Source organism: Varanus komodoensis, unplaced genomic scaffold (assembly GCF_004798865.1).
Source record: "Varanus komodoensis strain SLA01 unplaced genomic scaffold, ASM479886v1 scaffold32, whole genome shotgun sequence".
Classification (NCBI taxonomy): Eukaryota; Metazoa; Chordata; class Lepidosauria; order Squamata; family Varanidae; genus Varanus; species Varanus komodoensis.
In genome coordinates, this window is record NW_025335798.1 from 962,864 (window position 1) to 983,008 (window position 20,145).

Here is a 20,145-nt window from a genome sequence, read left to right on the forward strand (position 1 = left end):
ATCACTTCCATGATAGATGAGTTAATATAGGCAGGAAAAATTAATTCATTTTTAATAGAGCAGTGTGTGTGTGTGTAACTTTAATAGTCCAGAACCAATTAGAAACTACTTTTGCTTCTTTTAAACCCCTGTCTTCCTCATTCTTCCAGTATGTATTGCCTTAGTTATGTTCACATTTGTCATGTCGGCTCTAAGTTCTCTGTCTGTTAATTAGTTTATATGTTTCAGTTGCATTCTGCCCTTCCTCCAAAGAGCTTGAAGTGGCATTTTAAGGAGTGGCATTTTAAAATCTTCGAAGTGCTGAGAGATAAAGCAACTGGTTAAGCTGAGAGATAAAGCAACTTGCCTAAAACCACACAGTGAGCTTCATGCTGAGTAGGGATTAGAAGAATACTCTATCCACTTGGCGGTATTGTTTCTCTTGTGAAAAGCGAGGGAGAACACAGCCTGTATCCAGGGTGGAAAATGGCCTAATAGTGCCTTTAAATTGATTTAGCAGATTCAGCATGTATGTGTGATTTGAGACCTTATGTGAATGCATCAGAGATGGTTGTACAGAACAGTAAGACAACACTTACAGACCTGCACCTGTCAAAAATAAAGATATAAGCGCTGCATGACAATAAAGCCTTAATGCCTGATAAACTTTTAATTAATTCGCAGCTTCATTTTGTTCAATAAAACTTTAATGCCAGTTGGGAGCCAAATGTTTCAGGGTGCAAGTGCTAGAAGGCCTGGGGTGATAACATATCTTCATTGAGCACAGAGAAATGCAATCAAGAATGGGGATATTCATAAGCCAAGTAATCCCAGAAGGTATAAGTTGCAAATAATGACATTGGTTCATTGTGCAATTCTATACTTGTCCACTCAAAACTAAGTCCTATTAGCTCAATGCGAATCATAGTCCGACACATCAAGGAAGCACCATGTTGGGAAAAGTTGATGTATAGAACTGGAGTTAATTTTTTTGAGAAGTACCACATATAAGTGCTTTTCAGCACTTCTTACCTAAAATCTGAGCACCTTCTCATAATATCCAAAGGGCTTCCTAGTTCTGTACCTCATCTAATTGGAGTTAACTAGTTATTCTCTTTTATTTGTGCCAGAAAAATGCATAAGCAGGGACTATAATAGCAATGAACAATTATAGGGCTGCAGTGAAGTTCTGGAAAAGGGTTGCACTTTATAGCTGCACTGAAGCCAAGGTGAGAGCAAAAGATGCCTGAAATTCAATTTTCTCTCTTTTAATTGGTTAGTATAGTTATCCCCACAAACTAAAGTAATTATGCACAAAATATTTAATCTTCCATCTGAGGCCACCAGATGTTGCTATTTTTATTTAATTTTTGCTTTTTAAGAAATATATTTTCTAGAACTTTTTAACTCACAAGAACTTAATAATGTTTACATTTATCCAGGTTGCTGGTCTCCAGAAGAGCAGAGGTTTAGCATCTCTTGGAAGAAACAGGCTCATAAATGGCATTCATGCAGTAGAACTGTTCAAAGTCCGTTTTATACCATTATAGACCTTGTTAATAGTTGTATAAATATCCCAGACCAGCACAGAATGCCAATTCATCATTGTGACATCACTGTTTCCACTACAATTTTTCTTTGGATCCAATCAAATGCAGTGCTAAAAAAGTGCAGTAAATATATTCTAACCAAGCCTATGAAGTGCCCAGTGTCTTACTTCACATGTTATGATTTTAACAAATCCATGTCACAGACCTTTATTGAGTTGTCATTCTCCAGAGCAGTACCCATTCTGCTGTCCTCCAGATGTTTGCTGAAGTTGCTGGGAGTTGAACTTCAAAACATTTGGTGAGCAGGGAGAGGCTGCACTGATACTCTTAAAGCCCTAGCACTTTCAATGGCTTGAATGGGGTTCCTGCATGTTATAATTGCTGTTTGTCCAGTACTTTTGAAGCTTAATGCACTAAATTTTGAATGATATGATACCTCCTGTGGTCAGCCATTTGGCATAGGTGAGCAGTAAAGAACTTGTTTTCAAATGCACTGAAGATGTTGCATGACAAAACATGGCACCAAGTGAGGTGGTGGGGCATGTTTAGACACATTTGAACATGATACCCCTGCTTGGGGATTGTGCTGTGGTACAAAACTGGCAAGCTAGGGTTATATGAAGATTAAACAACGCTTGTATGACCCATCATCTTGTTTGACCTTCACATAGCCCATACTTGCTGGGTTTGCATGACATGACAACTCCAGTGCAGGGGTTGTACATGCAATTTGACATACATGAGCCCATGACTCACATGTGTCAAATTGAATGAACTGAGCATACTTGGAATGAGTAAATAACCCAGCATTAGCTGGGCTTACTTTCCTGACCCAGTCACTATACCTTATTCTGGGTGAACTGTGGGAATTTGCAGTTGAATTTTGGAGAAAGAAAAAGAGCCTTTTCTAGCTTAACAGTTCAGTGTAAGAAAATTTTAAGACTGAGATCAGGTTATTTTTTTCCGAATATAAAGAAAAAAACAACACTCTGGATAACACATGTCTTCCCTCTAATTAAAAGTAAGAGCCATGTTTCACAATTTCAACCAGGTGTCTTCAGTTAGGAATCAGGTTTCCTCATTTTTGAGTCTGTCATGATTGCTCAATACAATTCTTATTGTGAGAATCAAGTTCCCATTTGTGATATACAGCAAAAGATGAAATACTTTGTATCAACCTCCTCTTATGTTTTGGTGTATCTTACTTAAAATGTGATATTTTTAAAAATAAAATCTGCCATAATAATTTGAATCCAAGATTGGATAGGGTCCATTACACTTTTACATACCTCTGTAGATCTAATATTACATGTTTTTTTTAATAATGGAAAGGAATGGCCTGCATAGAGAAGAGTGCATGTTCCATAATTATGCCAAATGGTAAAAACCAACACTCTGGTATGTTTCCATTTTTAGCGGAGATTCCAGACCATGGGCTACACTCTGACAGTGGAAGGAGTTATGAGTTTGAGGCACACTGAGCTAGTGTGCGTGACACCTGCAATCATACAGGCTTTGTGCCAATAATCCTGATTATTGCTAGTCCAAATGTGCTAGAAGAATTACATGCTTTGCAAGCATGTGCTAAACCAGTGAGAGTAATGCCTTCTCTGAGTGATGTGTTTCCTGATGGACTCCCTGTCTTGTTATTGTTGAAAGTTGTAATTAAGGAAAGTGTTATCCAAAGGTAATATACAGTAATTGAAAATATTGGTGGTTATTGGGCATGTTTATTAATTGTAAGGCCGCATCCAAGTTGATATCTATTAAGACTAGTTTAGATACATACAGGAATTGATATTGGCAAAACTCATATACACATCTTTATTATTATTGCATTGTATTCATATCCCACTTTTTTTCCTTTTGTGAGCAACTCAATTTGGCTTAGTGCTCCCAGAACCCTCTGTCACCACATCTTTATTTTTTAGGTTTTTTGTCTTTGGAATTTTGGGAAGTAGAGATAACTGAGGGAGGTAAGCAGTGGTGGAAATGGAGGGAAATATTGATGTGGTAATATTAACTTTTGTCAGGGCTGATTTGCTGGCTAAGGCTTTCTCAGTGCCCAGGACATAAGCTAGAGCTGTCAGCCCAACTTTCTCCCTTCCTCCAAAAATAGAGAAGTGGCTGTCATGGAGCCAAAGACATTTATTGTTCCCAAGGCCAAACCTGCTGTTAGTCCTAAGAGAATTGCTGACAAAAGTGAACCTGAATAATATTCTGAGGAATTTTCAGAGAGTAAACGGGGGGGGGGGGGTGTTCTTAGATGCTCCTTTAAAGGCTGCAGAAGGGACAGCACAGCAGCCCCTGAGTACCTGGGTGGGCTTGTATGCAATCATACCTTAAAACAGGACTTGTAATTGACCCTGAATCATATACTGATGCAATAAAATGGTAGCAATACAGCAGGAGAGGAGAAGTACTGTGAGGAAACCTTGGAAGCTAGGACACAAATTACATGATACAAAGGTGCAGTAGCCAGGATTCATGGTATGATAAATAGGCAGGCAAGAATCAGTAATATTAAGAGAATAAAAAGACTGCATGTAGGAATTGCTACCTCTTTCAGAAAGGGACACACGTGTTTGCTGACTAGTATATGCTTATTTAAATACATACATATTTGGAAAGTTGGTGTTGCATAGCATTAAGGCTGAACTTTTTGTTCTTTCTTAACCTAACTGGGTGGCAGCCCTCCCCCAGTTTTAATACTGAAACCCCTGTGACAACTCAAGGGAGATTTTAATTAGACAGTCACAGGTTTGACTGCACAGAATTCCCAAGCCCAGTGGGGGAGAGTAAAAGTTCCTACAGGAATGCAGCTGAGATCATTCAATCCAATTAATAGAGGTTTTACTCTGGCCTTGAAGATGAGAGGCACCTGGAGATAACAAACACACAGGTGGTGGCAACACTGTGCCATTACAACTGAGTGAAATGGAGTTGTCACCTGGGTAGAGCACAGAAAGAAAACAGAGTTTGACAACTGCATCTCTAAGTCAATACTGGATTTTTCCATCTTCCAGGCATCCCTTGAAGAATACTGTGGTGATAATTAGGAAATGAGTAGCAGAAATGTATGTAGGTTTAACTGTGAACATCTTGAATAACTTGGGGCAGAATTGAAGCATAAGCACAGGAACAAGTTCTAACTTTCACAAAATCGGGGCATAAGAAAACAAAGTTCTAAAACACTATGTGCTGATGTTAAGGACAGCATAGTTACTACACTTAATGGGAGTTATTAAGCTATTGGTAGCATGGCCTTATTTAATATCACATGTATATGTTGTCTCTTTTCCTTTGACATAAGAAATGCCATCCTGGATTAGAAAAATGGTCCATCTAGTCCAGTGCACTGTACACACCATGGCAAATCAGCTGCTCTCAGGATCCCTTAAGTGGAATAGCTGCAAGAGTTCTGTCTGCCCAGGCTCCTCAACAACTGGCATACACAGGTATGCTGCCTTTGATAATGGCACTAACACCTAGCCAGCAAGGCTGTTAGCCATTTATAGTTTTCTCCTGTCCTGAATCTTCAGTCAATCAGCTTTGTGGGATGACCTCAGGTTCTAGCATTATGGGGGAGAGAGAGAGAGAGAAATCTCCACTTTCTTCACACTATGCATAACTTTAAACCTCTCCATTTTTTTTTATTTTTATTTTTCAATTTATATCCTGCCTTTTTCCTACAAAGGGCTCAAGGCAGCTTACATCATTCTGCTCCTCCATCTGATCCCCACAACAACAAACCTGTGAGGTAGGTTGGGCTGAAAGTCTGTGACTGGCCCAAAGTCACCCAGTTGGCTCCATGGCTGAGCGGGGACTAGAACCCAGATCCTCTGAGTCCCAGTCCCATGCTCTTAACCACTACACCACACTGGCTCCATCATGTCTACCCTTACTCATCTTTTTTCTTAGCTAAACAATCCTAATTGTTGTAACAGTTCCTCAGAGGGGAGTTGCTCCTTGATAATTTTGGTTGACTTTTCTCTGCACTTTTTCTAATTCAATGACCTTTTCTAGGTGGGGTGCCCATAACTGCACACAAGTGTAGTATACCAAATAAAACTGAAGATAACAGAAAGCTAAGATAAAGAGGTCTTGCAGGAGAGCCATGGAAGATAGTTTATGATGAAATCCCTAGTACTGATGCTAGGCATTGACATTCTCTAGAATTTGATGTTCTGGCTCAAACTCTCAACTGTGAAAATGTCTAGAAGAGTTGTCTTGTTTATGGACTTTCTGGTGCTTTGCCAAGCTTATGTTTTATACTTGTGCTGGTATTATCAGACCACTTTGTCTCTCCCTTACATGCTGTGGAGGCCGGGTCAGAGCTGGTTACTATTTATGGAATTGCATGCTGTCTGGAAATTCTGTATGGATTTCACATCAGGGAAAGAGAGAAAGGGCAGGTGTTTCCATGTGTGGCAAAAGGTGGCTGCTGATAAATCAGTACAGTGTGGTTGAGTAATACCAGCCAGCTTAAAGCAATATATGCTGCTTGATTCCTATTCTGTGTCTTGAAGAGCTTATTTGAGATATCCCCAATTAATCTGGTGTAAGTTTGATCTGGTGTAAGTTTGTCACCTTGTGCTATGATTTTATACATGCCACACAGTACTGTAGTTGAGCAATTATTTACACTTGATATTGTTCTCTCAGAAGTGAGGTGTCAAGATCACTATATTCCTTTTTAAAAGATATGAATATTAATTTAAATCACTGTTCTAATAATGTATAAACAGGAACTCTGATTTCTCTTTGTTATCATTTGTTACAAATGTAAGAGCCATAAATGTTTTCTACCTGTGCTATGTCAATTGCCCTTGGCCACTCTGAAACAGAAGGCAAGTAGAACCAAGTTTTCAGTGCCTTTATAATAAAAGCTTGCAGCAGTTAGAACATTTTGTAAACCTGTTGGATGAAATTCTGTTTGGAGGTGCAGGGTGGGGTAGGAAGATAACATGGACATATTTGAAATAGCATAGCAACATGCGTGTGTTCATCTCATGCTTTAACAGGTAACATCTGTTAGTTTTGCCAGCTATCCTGTTCTCTGTGTTGCTTACATTTAGGAGCATGGTAATGTGATGGACACACTCCCAGCATGGCCTGTGTAGGATGGCTCCTTTTGTGGCACATGTGGGCATCAGCACAGTCTGTGATAGGTGCTCACTGGTAGTTTTCCCTGGAAAGCTGTGAACATGTTTGAATTTTTATACCTTTTATGTAATTTCCATGTTGTTCCGTATCCTTTCCTCAGCTGAGTACACAATTGGATACTGTGGCCAAATTGATGGGTATCTCTCCCCACCCCCCTCATGTAATGTGAGTATAAGAACATTCTACCTATTTACATTCCTGTTGTGTCAGTTTTGTCTTCATTATTATCCTGCACTGAACATAGTTCATCAACCCATTATGAATGGAAAAAGCTGGTTTTATGACAATATTTTAAGCAAAAGCATGATTTTTAGCATAGTTACAAAAGGAGACTATATTGCACTGCTTGAGTGGCCATTGACAAAGTCATGTGTCTTCTCTTAAAGAAGTATTGTTAGCCTGTATGGCATAAATAGATTCTGGATTTTAAAATTCCACACAATTGCCACAATATATTATACATTTTTTATCTTGATCTGTGCAAAAAGGTTCCTCTGCAATTAGAAGGCTAGCTACTAAAAGTGAGTGGGAAGAAAGGATGTTGTGGCGATTAAAGCACATTATTAGGGCACTAAATGATGTTCAAATTCTAAGTTACATCATCTGTAAACAATGATAAACCATTAGTTTTATTACAGAAATTACTGTTTGAGATTCTTGAACTATATGCTGCTCATAAAGTGAGATTATCATTGTGGTTTTTTTTAGCTGTAAGAGCATTTACTATTATGTTACTTCATAGATGAGGGGAAATGAACTCTTCCCATGGTTTAAGAGGAAACTGCATGCTCAAGCCCATAAATGCTGCCTTTAAGAAAGGTTTATGCTGCATTGAAGTTTAGGGAAATGTTCAGGGTTTCTGAGGGCTGTTCATTTGTATATATGCATAACTAAATTGATCAAAATTTGCTATATTTGTCCCTGACATTGCCTACCTTTCACCTAACAGCTTATATTATTTTCTATTAACTATCCTTTAGTTTTACTGAGTGTATTTCACAGTTCTAAAGCGAACTATAAAACAAAAAGAAATCAATATTCCTATTAGGCTTTTAAAATTCTACAAATGATTAAGAGAAATTATATGTTTCATAGTGTTGTATGAATGAACTTCTTCATATTAACAATAGTCTTGGACTTTCACTACAAAATTAAAAACTAATAATTTTCAAATGAGTGTTGTTATAATCACTTTCTATTTAATATCCCTTTTAATTTTGCTTTGAAGATGAAATCTATGGCTCTGCCCCCTTGAGACTTTTAAACTATTTTGTGATATAAAAAGTCCATTTTTGCATGTGCTACATAATGCTTTTCCTTTTTTCTCAGACATATTGTAGGTGAATTTAGTGCACTGAATGTTCACACAGCACTGTCAGATGCACAAAGAAACTCACTCCTTACAAGTCTCTGTCAAGTCTTATGTGAAGTATACTAATAATAGCAGAAACATTTTCAAAGAGAATCCTTAATTGAATAGTATTGGTTTGAAGACTGCAGTGGAAATGGGAAATGTCTATTTGACTTGCATAGTGTTTTGGTTGAGAGCTACTTAAGGGCCACACCAGACAACATGTCATTGCATTCATGGCTGTTGAAAGTAAATAGCAGACATAAGGTCAGGACCCTGGGGTGAGGGTTGGGCAGGGGGCTTTAACTCTTCAATCCTGCTGTATTCTAAATTCTGGTAGTCCTGACCCCATGCTTGTTATCAGTATTGGAGAAAAGTTTCCATTGGCATCAGTTAAAAAATTTTTTCCAGTGCAAATGACAGGCACAGGATCCCAGTCCAGAGTGAAAGCATAAAAAACTCCCTTCCCCTCCATGCCAGGTTCCTGACCTAGATTGCCCCCTTGCAAGCCTGCTATTTACTTTTCAAAAGCTGGCAATGCAAGTGCTAATTGTGTGCATGGTTTTGTATCTAGCTGGGCCATATTTCAGAATGGTTTATCATTATTTGAATAAACTACATTGAGCCTTAGGCTGACACCCTGCCCCCTCCCCTCCCCAGTGCAGCCACTAGGAGGTGATTGGAAGATTTTGCTTCTGTTGTTAATTAACCACAGATTAGCATTAAGTCTCAACACAGCAATCTGTGATTTGTTTTAACTATGGCTTATTTGAAACAAGGTAGCTTTATAAACCATGGTTTGAAGGTGGCTTGTTTCAAACAAATCATTATGAAGGTTAACCATAGTTCACTGGGTCTGAGTGAGAGCTTCTGACTGCCTTGGAGGTGGAAGTTCATGAGCCTGAGATCGCTGAGGTCCATTCTTATCATGGTTTATTGTATCATCTGTGCATGCCAAAAAAGAGTCCACACAGAATACCATAAACAGCTCTAAACAGATGCCTGAAGTGGAGTCTCCCCTAATCCAAGGAGACTGTGGAGAAGAAAGAAAGGGAGAAATCTGGAGGCTGGACTGTACTTAAAGAGACAGTGCACTGTCAATTCAGTATGTTTGAATACAACACAAATACAATTTAAAACAAGTATGTTTTCCATGTACCTCTTCCTTCCTCCCACCCCAGCAACCTTTAGTATGCATTTTAACTGCTCAAACAAAGACAGAAGTCCCCCTGGAAAGAAAGAGAAGCTTTTCTTGCTCTCACCTATGCAACAGAAGCAGCTTATGAAATTGGAAGAACAACATAATTTCCCTAATTTTGGGGATTTTTTTCTGAAGTAAGTTTCTTTGGAAAGTACTCATTAACTACTGAAGCAGAATGGGGTTTTTTGGATCCACTATTAGCCTCTTGAGTCCTCCAAGTAAACTTAAGTTTTGCTCCCCTCAGCTGGGGACATCTTTTGAGCTGTGCCCATATCCATATTGAAAGTCTCACATCAGTTGACACAAAATCCCAATTGAGAACGACCAGATAAATAGGGAACTGAATGATTTGAAGAAATGTTATGGATTTTCCCCATTTTGAATTCTGAGGCATTTCACCTTGTGTACAACATTTATGCTACTCCATGAAACAGAACTTTCAGCTGTGCTCTGAAGTATATGACAGTTTTTAAAAGCTCCCACTTGTTGCAAATTGAAAGGTTACACAAAATCAGAAGAATTGTTTTTAATAATTGTACCGTGTTCTGTTATATACTAACATGTAATGATACGTAATACATATGCAATTAGCACTATAGGTTTTTTTAACATTTTATTCAAAAATAGTAATGCATTGATTTTGTTCTTTTTTTTGGACTTTTTTTTGAAGTGGGGTTTTGTTTTGGTTTTTGCATTATACAATAAAAAAGCCAAGGGAGAGAAAGCACAATGATCTAAACTTCCTTCTTCTTCACTGCTTTTGTGAAACATCCAAAGCTATGTTTAGTCCTTGCATAGTTGGCATAAAACCATGAATGCAAATGCTGAATTATTTATCCTTTTTTATGAGAAATATTAGCCTCCAATATTGTTTGAAGGGCCCTCAGTGATAGTGTGATGGCCAAACTAGATGCTCTTTTAATTATGTGGTAAGCAACTGCACCTGCCCATGCACATGCACGCCCCACACAGAGAGAGAGAGAAAGAGGGGGAGAGAGAGAGAGAGAACATTACGTGTGGGAGGGTGATTTTCATCAGGATTGTAGCATGGCATAGAGAACAGTTTTACTCTTTGTTCTTCAGCTTCGATATGCACAAAAATCACCCTTCTCTGCCTCTTGATGTATATACCTCCACAATTTAGCTAAGAGTGTTTTCGGATACTAGGTTTGAAGCAATTCTTCTTTCAGTTCACTTTACAATTCAAATATATAACCTACACTTACTAGGTGCTCACTTAATTTATACTTCTGCCCATTTTCTTGATTACATTAGCAATGATAGAACATTTACCTAAATAGCATGAGGGATGCTCCAAGGTATCTTAAACATGTGGGAACATAAGAATTTCCAGGTATTACTTAGATATCTATGCAAGTGGCTCAACACTTGGTACTGCATGGACCCCCACAACTTCATAGATATATATACTCAGCCACTCCAGTCTTGGAGAAGATGCAATGTTTATTTAATGCAACTGTGGTTGGTTCTGGCAGGGATACACATCAGATCTCATACCTGGGCAGCTGGTGGACCTCCTACGTCCTCATCCATACTAATATTGCAAAGACCTGCTGGTCAGTGCTTCATAGCCACTGATGCATAGCAGTTATACATCAACATACTTGAATGTCAAACAGTTCTAAATGTTTGAGCATTTTATCCACAGCAGAGCAATCTAAATGATAACTTACCAGTAGTTATCATATTCTCTGTGATAGGGCAGAGGAGGTCTAGAACCTTGCAGAGCAGAAGGAGGTCTGGAACCTTGCTGTTTCTTGGTTTCTAATTCTGAGATTGATGCATGGTATACTGGGTAACGCTAACACTGTTGGTGGCCTGTCTGGTGAGGAAAGACCATTCACTGGAGGCTTGCTCAGCTGGTCAACAACCTGCTTGCATAAGAGGATGCTAGCTCCGTGGGCAATCTGGATCTTCATTCACCTATCAGGCTCTCCAGCCCGTCTTTATCATGTTGGACAGTAAGCAAGCTTGTTCCGCAGCAGAATAGGAGTGGAAGATACAACCTTGGGGGATACCTTTCTTTATAGGTGGATGGTACAGTTCATTTATATCTCAGCTTTGATGAGATATAAATGAACTGTGGAGCAGCTTACAGGTTACATAAAGACAGATTATTAAAATCATAGTGAACAATATTAAAATATTGGACTTGTTCCCTCAGGTCACTTGATGGTAAAAGGCCCAATGGGGGAGAAAGAGCAGTGTAGCTACTGCAGACATTGTGGAAGACTTTGTCTGCCTACCTGCTACTCTCCTGCCTATACCACTCATCTCATCACTCATTAGCATACTACCTTAGAGTAACTATATCTTGCCCACTCCATGATGGCCAAGATCACCTTGAATTGGGATTTGGACTTTCTTTTTAAATTAGAACAACTGCTGCCTGCCAAGTTTGACAGCTTTCCCATCTTTTCATTATCCCAGGTTTCTCTTTCCTAAGGATCCTAATCTGCAGCTGACTTCATGACACATCTGGCTTACCCACCTTTTTCAGAGGAAGTCATCACATATTAAAAGCTACTTATAGGTCACTAGTGCAAGTTTCTTAAGTTACAAAATGGTCCTGGTCCCTCAGTGGAACATGGATTTACGGCATGGATCTACCCAGTGTCCAATATCCTCACCTTCCTGATCTCTTTTAAAGATGTGGGCATTTCAGGCTCATCTGTTAAGATTTAGTATTAAGGAAGTCTAAAACATTGCACTAATGTATCTTTAAGCATTTGGAAGAGAAAGCATTCAAAAGAACAGTATACTTTATTTTTGTGTTTTTTTCTACATACCCCATAATTCATTAAAAATGCAAACCCTATCCATTTACATTTGACAATATTAGTCCTTCATCACAGGCCAGCAAGAAATATAACAGGTGGTTAAACTGCTGCCCCTCATTTTGTACTTTGTGTTCTATTACAGGCTCTCCTTAAACCTCTGTTTCCGCCTTATGGCTGCCTCATGTATTACTATTTTTCCCACATGGGCAATTTTCCTGTGAATTTGTTCATGCTCTAACTAAAAGGTACTCACACATTGGCAATAGGGTGCTTCCAAACAGAGGGCTTCTAGCTTAACCAATCAGAAGACATTGTGCAGCTATTCCATTTATTCTTTAATGGCTTAGTAGAAGAAACAGTGAGAGAACATGAAAGAGTTTCAAATGGAAGAGTAGATCCCCATAATTCTATGTATGAGACAGTGTAACTGTAGAATAAAACCCTTGTTTGGAGGTGCCTGTAGCCTCAGTCTTCTTTCTCTGCATGTTGGATACAATACTCAGGATATTTCTTGGATAGGCTTGCTTTCATAGTACAATTGTTCTTCCCTTACACTATGCGTTATAGTATTTACTGTTTAAGTTAGTCATGGTGCACCGACTGCTTGTCAGCAGTTTCTGATTAGGCATTTTTATAACGTGCATGTACCAAACTGTAAGATAGAGTAGCAGTTCAGCTCTGCTGGCCAACAGATAAAAGATTCTCTATGGTATAGGTCATTATCCTTTTTCATGCTGATGCAATTGGGAGGGCTCTGTGAATTAGTCTGCTAGGAAGTGAACTCTTTCACAATGTTATTTGGACTGATACATTAAAGTTTTAGAAATATTTCACACACCAACTGTTTAAGAAACAAAAGAAAAGTGGATTAAATGCCTCTCCTGAACGATCTGAAAAAATAAACCTAATGTTTCATAATACAATGCTGGGAAAGACAGTCTGATCATAAAAATTTAGAATATAATCCTATACACACAGTATAAGTTAGTGGTGCTTAGAGCCCAGTGAAATTATGTAAGATGTTAGTCATTTCTAACTAACTTGACATAACTGACACTTTACATTTATTTCAGCAGGACCTAAGTGCAACTAACTTAATCTGGATCTAACCTAGGAATTAATCTCACTGGATGTACTGGAACTGTATTTTGAGCAAACATTACTAGAATTGTGCTGGATGTCTCAGTTCATAAAAGGCTATCTTTCTTTTCCCCATGGAAAATCCTTTAAGGAAATGTGTGAGATGAAGCTTTAAAGGCATCAACACATAGTAAGCACTCATTTATTGGAGAATCTGTATTACTGAGAATTTGTATTTTAAATTGAAAATAAGACTTGTTTAACTGCCAACTACCCATTCTTGGGATTATAAAACTGAAAATTTAGGTTCTCTTATCGGGTTTTTACAAGCAGTTATTGTCAGTTACTGTTATTCTCAGTAATATTTTGTATAACAGTCAACAATGCAAAAAAGTACTTTAGCAGAAATACTTCCCAGCAGCAGCCATTTACATCAGGCTGCAGCATAGGGAGTGAAGGAAGGCAAAGCCAAGAAGATTGGAGGCCCCACAAGTGTGATTTGGTAGCAGCCATGACACTCACCATCAGAGAAAATGAGGCAGCCACTGAGGGGCCACAGTGGCAACAGAAATGGAATGTGCCATCCTTCCCCAAGTTTCCTGATATGGTGGGGATGGCTGCCAGCCAACTGAGAAGACCTTCATAAGGAGGTTAGAACTGTTGGTTTCTGGCTGTTGAATATGGACTCAGTACAACTGGCTAGAACAACTGCAAGCTGTCAGGAACTACTGCAGCAGCCAGGCCATCAAGGAAGCCACAGGGAGGGTTGTTAGTGCTGTCATCCCCCTGGGCAGAGAAAGACCAACATTTTTCACCAACTGACCACTGAGAAAACTCCCAGGATGTTTGTAAATGTATCATAACCCTGTAGCCTTGCAAATAGTCTTGTGACAGCAGTATCCCCTGAAAGTTTGGTTAAAAGTACTCAAAACAGAAGTGAATAATACTGATTTTTTTGCCATTTGAGTGTTGTTATTTTGGTTCCAGTCAGTGGAAAGTATGGGGTAAAAAATATCATATGGAATTTTTAAAACAAAAAAGGATCCAGGGAAGCAGACTTTAGCACCCTTCTTCTGATAGTACATGCATTTATCTGTTTTGGGATGTTTTACTACCCTGTGATATGCTTGGGGTAGTTAAATGTCCCCCATGCCATGTGTATTAATTTGGTTTTGGGGATTTTATTTCTGTTCCAAAGTGCAGTGGTAGCCAAAGTCTGAAGACTAAAATTAGCATACCAAAATGCTCATATACTCAAGTTTTAAATACTGTACATTCCTGCTAATAAGATGCATTAAGATATAATGACCAGGTGTTGGATTTAGACCCAGAAAAACCCCACTCAGACATTTGCTCACTGGGTAACAATGGGCCAGTCACTCATGGTCAACCAAACTCACCTCACAGGACTGTTGGGATAAAACAGAGGACAACCTCATATAGTTGGCTGAGCTACTTTTGGGAAGGATGGGATAGAATTAGAATAATTTTCAACACCACGCAATTGTTCCTCACCACCAACACTGATTCTTCATCCCCCATAACTTGTAATTCCCCGATCGTTAACAGGACCTTATAGCCTTTACTGTCAGTATTTCTTGTTCCTTCACAGCCTGTGGTCAGGCTGATGCACCTTCCTGCTTTGCCTCTCGTACCATCTAAGTTGATGGGATTACACCTGTTTAAAGGTACCACCTAGTTGACTGATTATTCATCTTGTAAAAAACATCAGGGAAAAGATTGTAAAACATGGGAGAGGCCCTGGAGGATCATGACTTTAGGGCTTCTTTGTATGGGGCATTTAAGCTAGAACTTCAGGGTTTTGCTTTGTTTTGTTTTTCATTTTCTTTGTGGGAGTAAGAGCACATACTTTATGCATTTATTTTCTGAGGGTATAACTTCTCTCCCTTCCTGTATTATTACACAACCACAAGCTAGAACTGCAGTATAACACAATTGTCTGAATATATGGGCTTGTTTTAACATGATGGCTAAAAGATGGCCAACGCTCTGCCTTCTAAAACACAGTGCGGAAGTGGCTGCAAAATACAGGAGAGGCCCTGGAGGATGACAGTGTCACGTAAAATTTCTGCAGGTTACCATAAGTACAAAATCACAAGTACAGAATCAGTGCCTCCCATAGAGAAACTCTTAGTTCCAGCTTGCAGGATATGAATTCAGTGAGAAACCCCAAGTGCACTCCTAGTATATGAATCCCATAGATACTTCCTATGTATTTTTTGAAATTTTGCAGGGGACTTAATTGAGGGGTGCCTCTGTGATGTATTCATGTTCATGCAGATTTCCCACAAAATTACAGAAAATCTAGGGCAAAATCCCTTAAACTTTAAAGACTTATTGTACAACCCCCTTCCCCCTAATCTACATGTCTTAAATATGGCAGGTTTCAATCCCCTCTGAAAGGGGCTGCTATGATGTAAGATTTTATCCAAACCTGGAAATGTAGTCATTTGTTGGTTTCCTGGTTATATGCAATGAAGATGAGAATATGCACTGAAGTGAGAACGTACAAGCCCTGCTAGCTCAGAACAAAGACTTACCTAATCCAGTATCCTGGTCCCACAGTCACCAATCAGATGCCTATGAAAAGCCCACAAATAGGACATGAGCATCATGCCATCTTCCTGCTTGTTTAGAAGCTGGTATAGACAGCACACTGTTGAGCTGCACTTTGGATCAGAACCAAAATGTCAGGACCTCAGCTGCTCTGCTGGCCAAAACAAAAAAAACCCCACCATATTCACAGGATTGATCTCGGGCCTTCCCGTGGCTCTCAGCGTACTGGTGAGCACCAGCCAGGAGTCCTGGGGGAGAGCTATATACAAAAACAAGCTCTTCCCTCTGGAACTACCCTTAGCAATGCAGGTCTTTTTGTAGATACAATGCCCGCACCTTGCCCAAGTGCTCCTTGCTCTGGCTCTGTCCTCTGTCTCTTTTCTGTGTTCTGTTCCTTGTCCTGTCTCCTGCCTTGCCATGTTCCCACAGCAGTACAGGTCCTCTTTTTTCCCGCTGCGCCTGCATCCTGTCTGATTGTTCCAGCTCCTGGTTCCTACCATGTCTCCTGCCTTTCCATGTTGCCTTGCTGTTGTGCCTGCTTCTTTCTTGACCTATATTTTGCCTTGCCCGTATATCCTGCCTCACTTCCTGTGAGCTGTGGTTAAACTGCTGCATCTTGCCTGACCCTGGCCGCTTCTGTTGCTTGCCATGCTGTGTCTCTTGCCCTGTCATCCTTTCCAAAGTACCTACCTCAGTTTGTCCTCCTGGTTCTTGATCCTTGGCTTGTTCCTGACCACTCCCTTGTCCATGCATTCTTCTGGTTCCTGACCTTGATCTGTACCATGACTCTGACTTGGACTTTCCATTAAGCCCTGCTTTGGACTCTGTCTTGCCGAAAGTTCGGTTGCCCTGGCCCTGGTGCTTCTGTTGCTCTTGTCTTGTCGCAGACCCAACTCAAAGCAACCCATTCTCTGAAATCCCATAATAAGTTCTGAAGCACTCCTACCCCACCTACACTTATAGCATACAGTACACCTGTGCTGGGTTTTTAAGAATACAGTACATCAAAACTATTTCAGATTGTGCCTGCATAGCAGGGTGTCATTGGAGGACTTCATTACTTATTTAGCTGTCTTGTTTCCTCTGCAGTTTGGATAAAGCTTTTAGAGCTCAACCTTATGCAGAAAAATGTTCAGTCTGATCAGAGAAAATCTTTTTTTTTTAAATGGGATTGGGTTAATGGTGGTGAACTTTGCTCTTATGGCAGCTAAAGTTCAAGCCACTTTTTATTTTCTATGGGGAGTGATAAGCTTTTACTGATTATGAAGTGTTGTTATTGATGCATCTTTATTCTTTTTATTGTATATTTATCATTCTTTACTTATTTTTGTTTTGCTGTAATCACTAGTTGTGACAGTCAATTTCATTCATTCATATTACCTGAGGACAGGCAATTTTGACTGTTTAGTTTGTTTTAGTCAGTCTTCATTAAGAGATGACAAGGCAGCTGTGAACTCTGCAGTGTGAAGTTTAGCAGAATAATGTATTTTATTGTTATTGAAAGCAGAATAAATTTGAAAACTGGTTTTAGATGAGCCAGCACAAATTGTGAGTGCTTTAATGCTATCTGTCTGCATTCAAAAATGCACTGAGTTAAAAACAGATACTTCAGGTGCCAGTGTGGAAAAGCCTTCATATTAATGTGATTGTGTTGATGGTTGTCAGGAGATGTGGAGGGGATTTAACTTCCAGGAAGGGCTGATACCTGTTTAAAATAACAACCATAAAACCATATGCTCCAGGGACAGTAAGCTGGATGCAGTTCACAAATTTTATTGAGTTTCTGTCAAAACAGAACTGGCACACAAAAATGCTTGTATATGGCTGGGCTTTCCTGGCATTACTGTGATTATATAAAGTTAAGCAGAGTCCTAAGTGGTACCCATGTGCAAATTTAATCAGTAGGATTAAGTTGTTGGTGACTATACAGAGGATTGTGACCAAAAAAAGAAAACCATCTTTCACATTCTTACTCAGTTCTTATGTATAGTATGTGGCTCCTCCTAACCAGTTTTCCCAGTTCATTAAACAACATGCTTGAGAATCTTGGCTCTTGTTCTAATTAATCTTGTTCAGCTTGACCTGAAATGGTTCATGTAGCCACAACTTAAATATTGTATGAATATTTGCTCAATTTATAAAATGATGGTTGCAGTGCTTGACAATGAATTAACGCTTGAGCATTTTGCCACAAAGGCAATGATCTGAAGGGGACCATTGTTATATGTGACAAGAGCCATATCTGGCTTCTAACATGGCACTTCTTGTTTTCTTACCAGACAGGAAACATATATAAGTTATTTCATTTAAGCAGTATCCAGAACCAAGCATAACTAGTGTAATCTATTACAGTGACTTATGTTGACTGGTGGGCTATACAAAAGAGGAATATCTGGAGATCTCCTACGTCTTAAAAGCCATGGAAGATGGAATTATATTTTCTATAATATGCATGTTTCCCTCACTCCACTTTCCTAGGGACTTATTACAGAGTAAGCTGTGGAGGTTGACCTATGCAAAGTCTCCATTCATCCTGCAGTCTGTTACGCTGGGATGACCTATGGTGTTCCAGTGAGAAAATAAAATGGTACCCTTCCACTCCTTATTTAGTTTCCCAAGTACCTGCTTCATACTTTGTGTTGCTTTGGCACAGCAAGTGTCCTGTCAGTCTATGGTAGTATATTGTGAAAAGTCCTGTGTCCTGTAATTGTGGCACAAGGTCAGGGAATGTGAAAGGTGTTATGTTGGTATCTATTTTTTCCTGACACCTGAAATTGGTGGTGAAGTACTGATTTTTTTTTTTAGCAAAATTTGTTGCAGATTAGGCCTTGAACCTTTCTCATGCAGCATTAGTTAAGTAATCACTAGGGTAACAATAGCCACTGACTGGAGGAAGGATATAGACCCCTCCTTCTCTCAGTGGGATGTCTCTGTACTTTAGTGAAGCCTCTTTCTTTCTTGGTCATCCAATTGGAAAGATTTTAGGAATACTACTTTGGTTGCTAGCAACAATTACTTCAACTTCCTAACTCAGATTTGGTGCAGTGGGAGGAGAGTTGGAATTTGGGTGTAGGAGATCAAGGCGCAAATTACCATTGAGTCATGCTGCTTGATAAGTAGCCTTGGGCAAGGTACCATGTTGCAGGCAGCCTAACCTACCTCACTGGATTGTTGTCAAGGCAAATAGCATAACAATTGTACAAAACTTTGTACACTGAAGGTGCTATGGAAAGTGATAGTGACTCGCATTTGCTGCCCATGCTGTACGGATACATGCCAGGGCTACGGGAGAGAACTTGATCCTCTCGGAATGGTTTTGAACCGGCAGCTGCTTGAAGACAATTTTAGATATATGTGCATATGCTTGCTATCTATATCTTTCAAATGACCTGCACTGGCATGCATATGCTTCCCCCACCCTCTCTATCGTGCCAGTCTGCTGAGAGAGAGACTTGGCAGTTGTCATTCATTGTTACTACTTTAACCAAGCACATGGAGCGAAGAATTCTTTGCAAGGGACACACCGCAAGCATCTTTACCTAATTCTAGGCTGAGAGAATTTGTGGTAAGCAGCATTTCTGGGTCTTTCATTTTGTGTGTTTAGTACTGTAGTTGGCCAACAACAGCTGTTTTCTGTGATACAACACTGGTCCTCTTGAGAACAAGATGATAATGTTATCGGTCTTGCATGTACCTTAGAAAAACTTTGCTTCAGGGAGCACATTCTTTGATACTTTCAGCATGGCACACAGTACTTAAAAATCCTGCTGCATTTGAAAGGAACAGAGCATGTCACATGAGGTGATTTTTGCCAGAGTTTTCCTTTCTTCAGAGTGTTCCCTTTTCTATGAAAATAATAATTTTGGAGTGTGTAGCTTTTTAATTTTACTTGTCTGTCAATAGAACTATTTTTGCAAGAATTCTGCTGTTTAATTTGCCTGTAGGTTGGTGGTGAAGGTGTGGCTCTGAGGAAAGACTCGCTGTTCTCAAAGGAGACTGGGAAAAAATTGAATAATGAGTGGTTAGGATCTGTAGTAGGAATGTCTGTGCCTGCCTGCCTTATAGTGTGTCTGGTTCATAATGAGTATGGAACAGCTGCATCCCACAGATCCTCCATGTCAATGATACCATAGTAGACATTCCACTGTTAGCATGGCTTGTGGCCAGGCAGGCACACGGCGTATGCACTGTGCAAAAGAACTGATGATGGCCAAAGGAGACTGTCAGCCTTTGTGGAGATGGTTTCCCCACAAAGACCACATGTGCTGCATTTTCTTAAGGGGAGCAATGAACTGCGGGAACTGGGTGGCTACTTACATCAATGACTTATGGGCATGTTGGCAGATGTAGGCCTTTTGCCTGAATAAACTTGCATATGATTGCACCCTTACAAATTTAGATTGGGAAGAGTGTGTGTGTGTGTGTGTGTGTGTGTGTGTG

General features: G+C 39.6%; 1 protein-coding gene across 4 annotated transcripts in view; it reads left to right on the forward strand.

The window, feature by feature from the left end:
- Positions 1–20,145, forward strand: part of SPTB (spectrin beta, erythrocytic) — a 128,183-nt gene that overhangs the window by 8,024 nt on the left and 100,014 nt on the right. The window contains exons 2-3 of one of the 4 annotated variants that reach the window (XM_044438242.1): positions 6,796–6,860; positions 9,228–9,381. The gene's annotated coding sequence lies outside the window, so the exon portion shown is untranslated. Of the gene's footprint in view, positions 1–4,842; positions 4,988–6,795; positions 6,861–9,227; positions 9,382–19,132; positions 19,271–20,145 lie in introns of those variants that run through there. The other 3 variants (XM_044438244.1, XM_044438241.1, XM_044438243.1) reach the window with 3 other exon arrangements.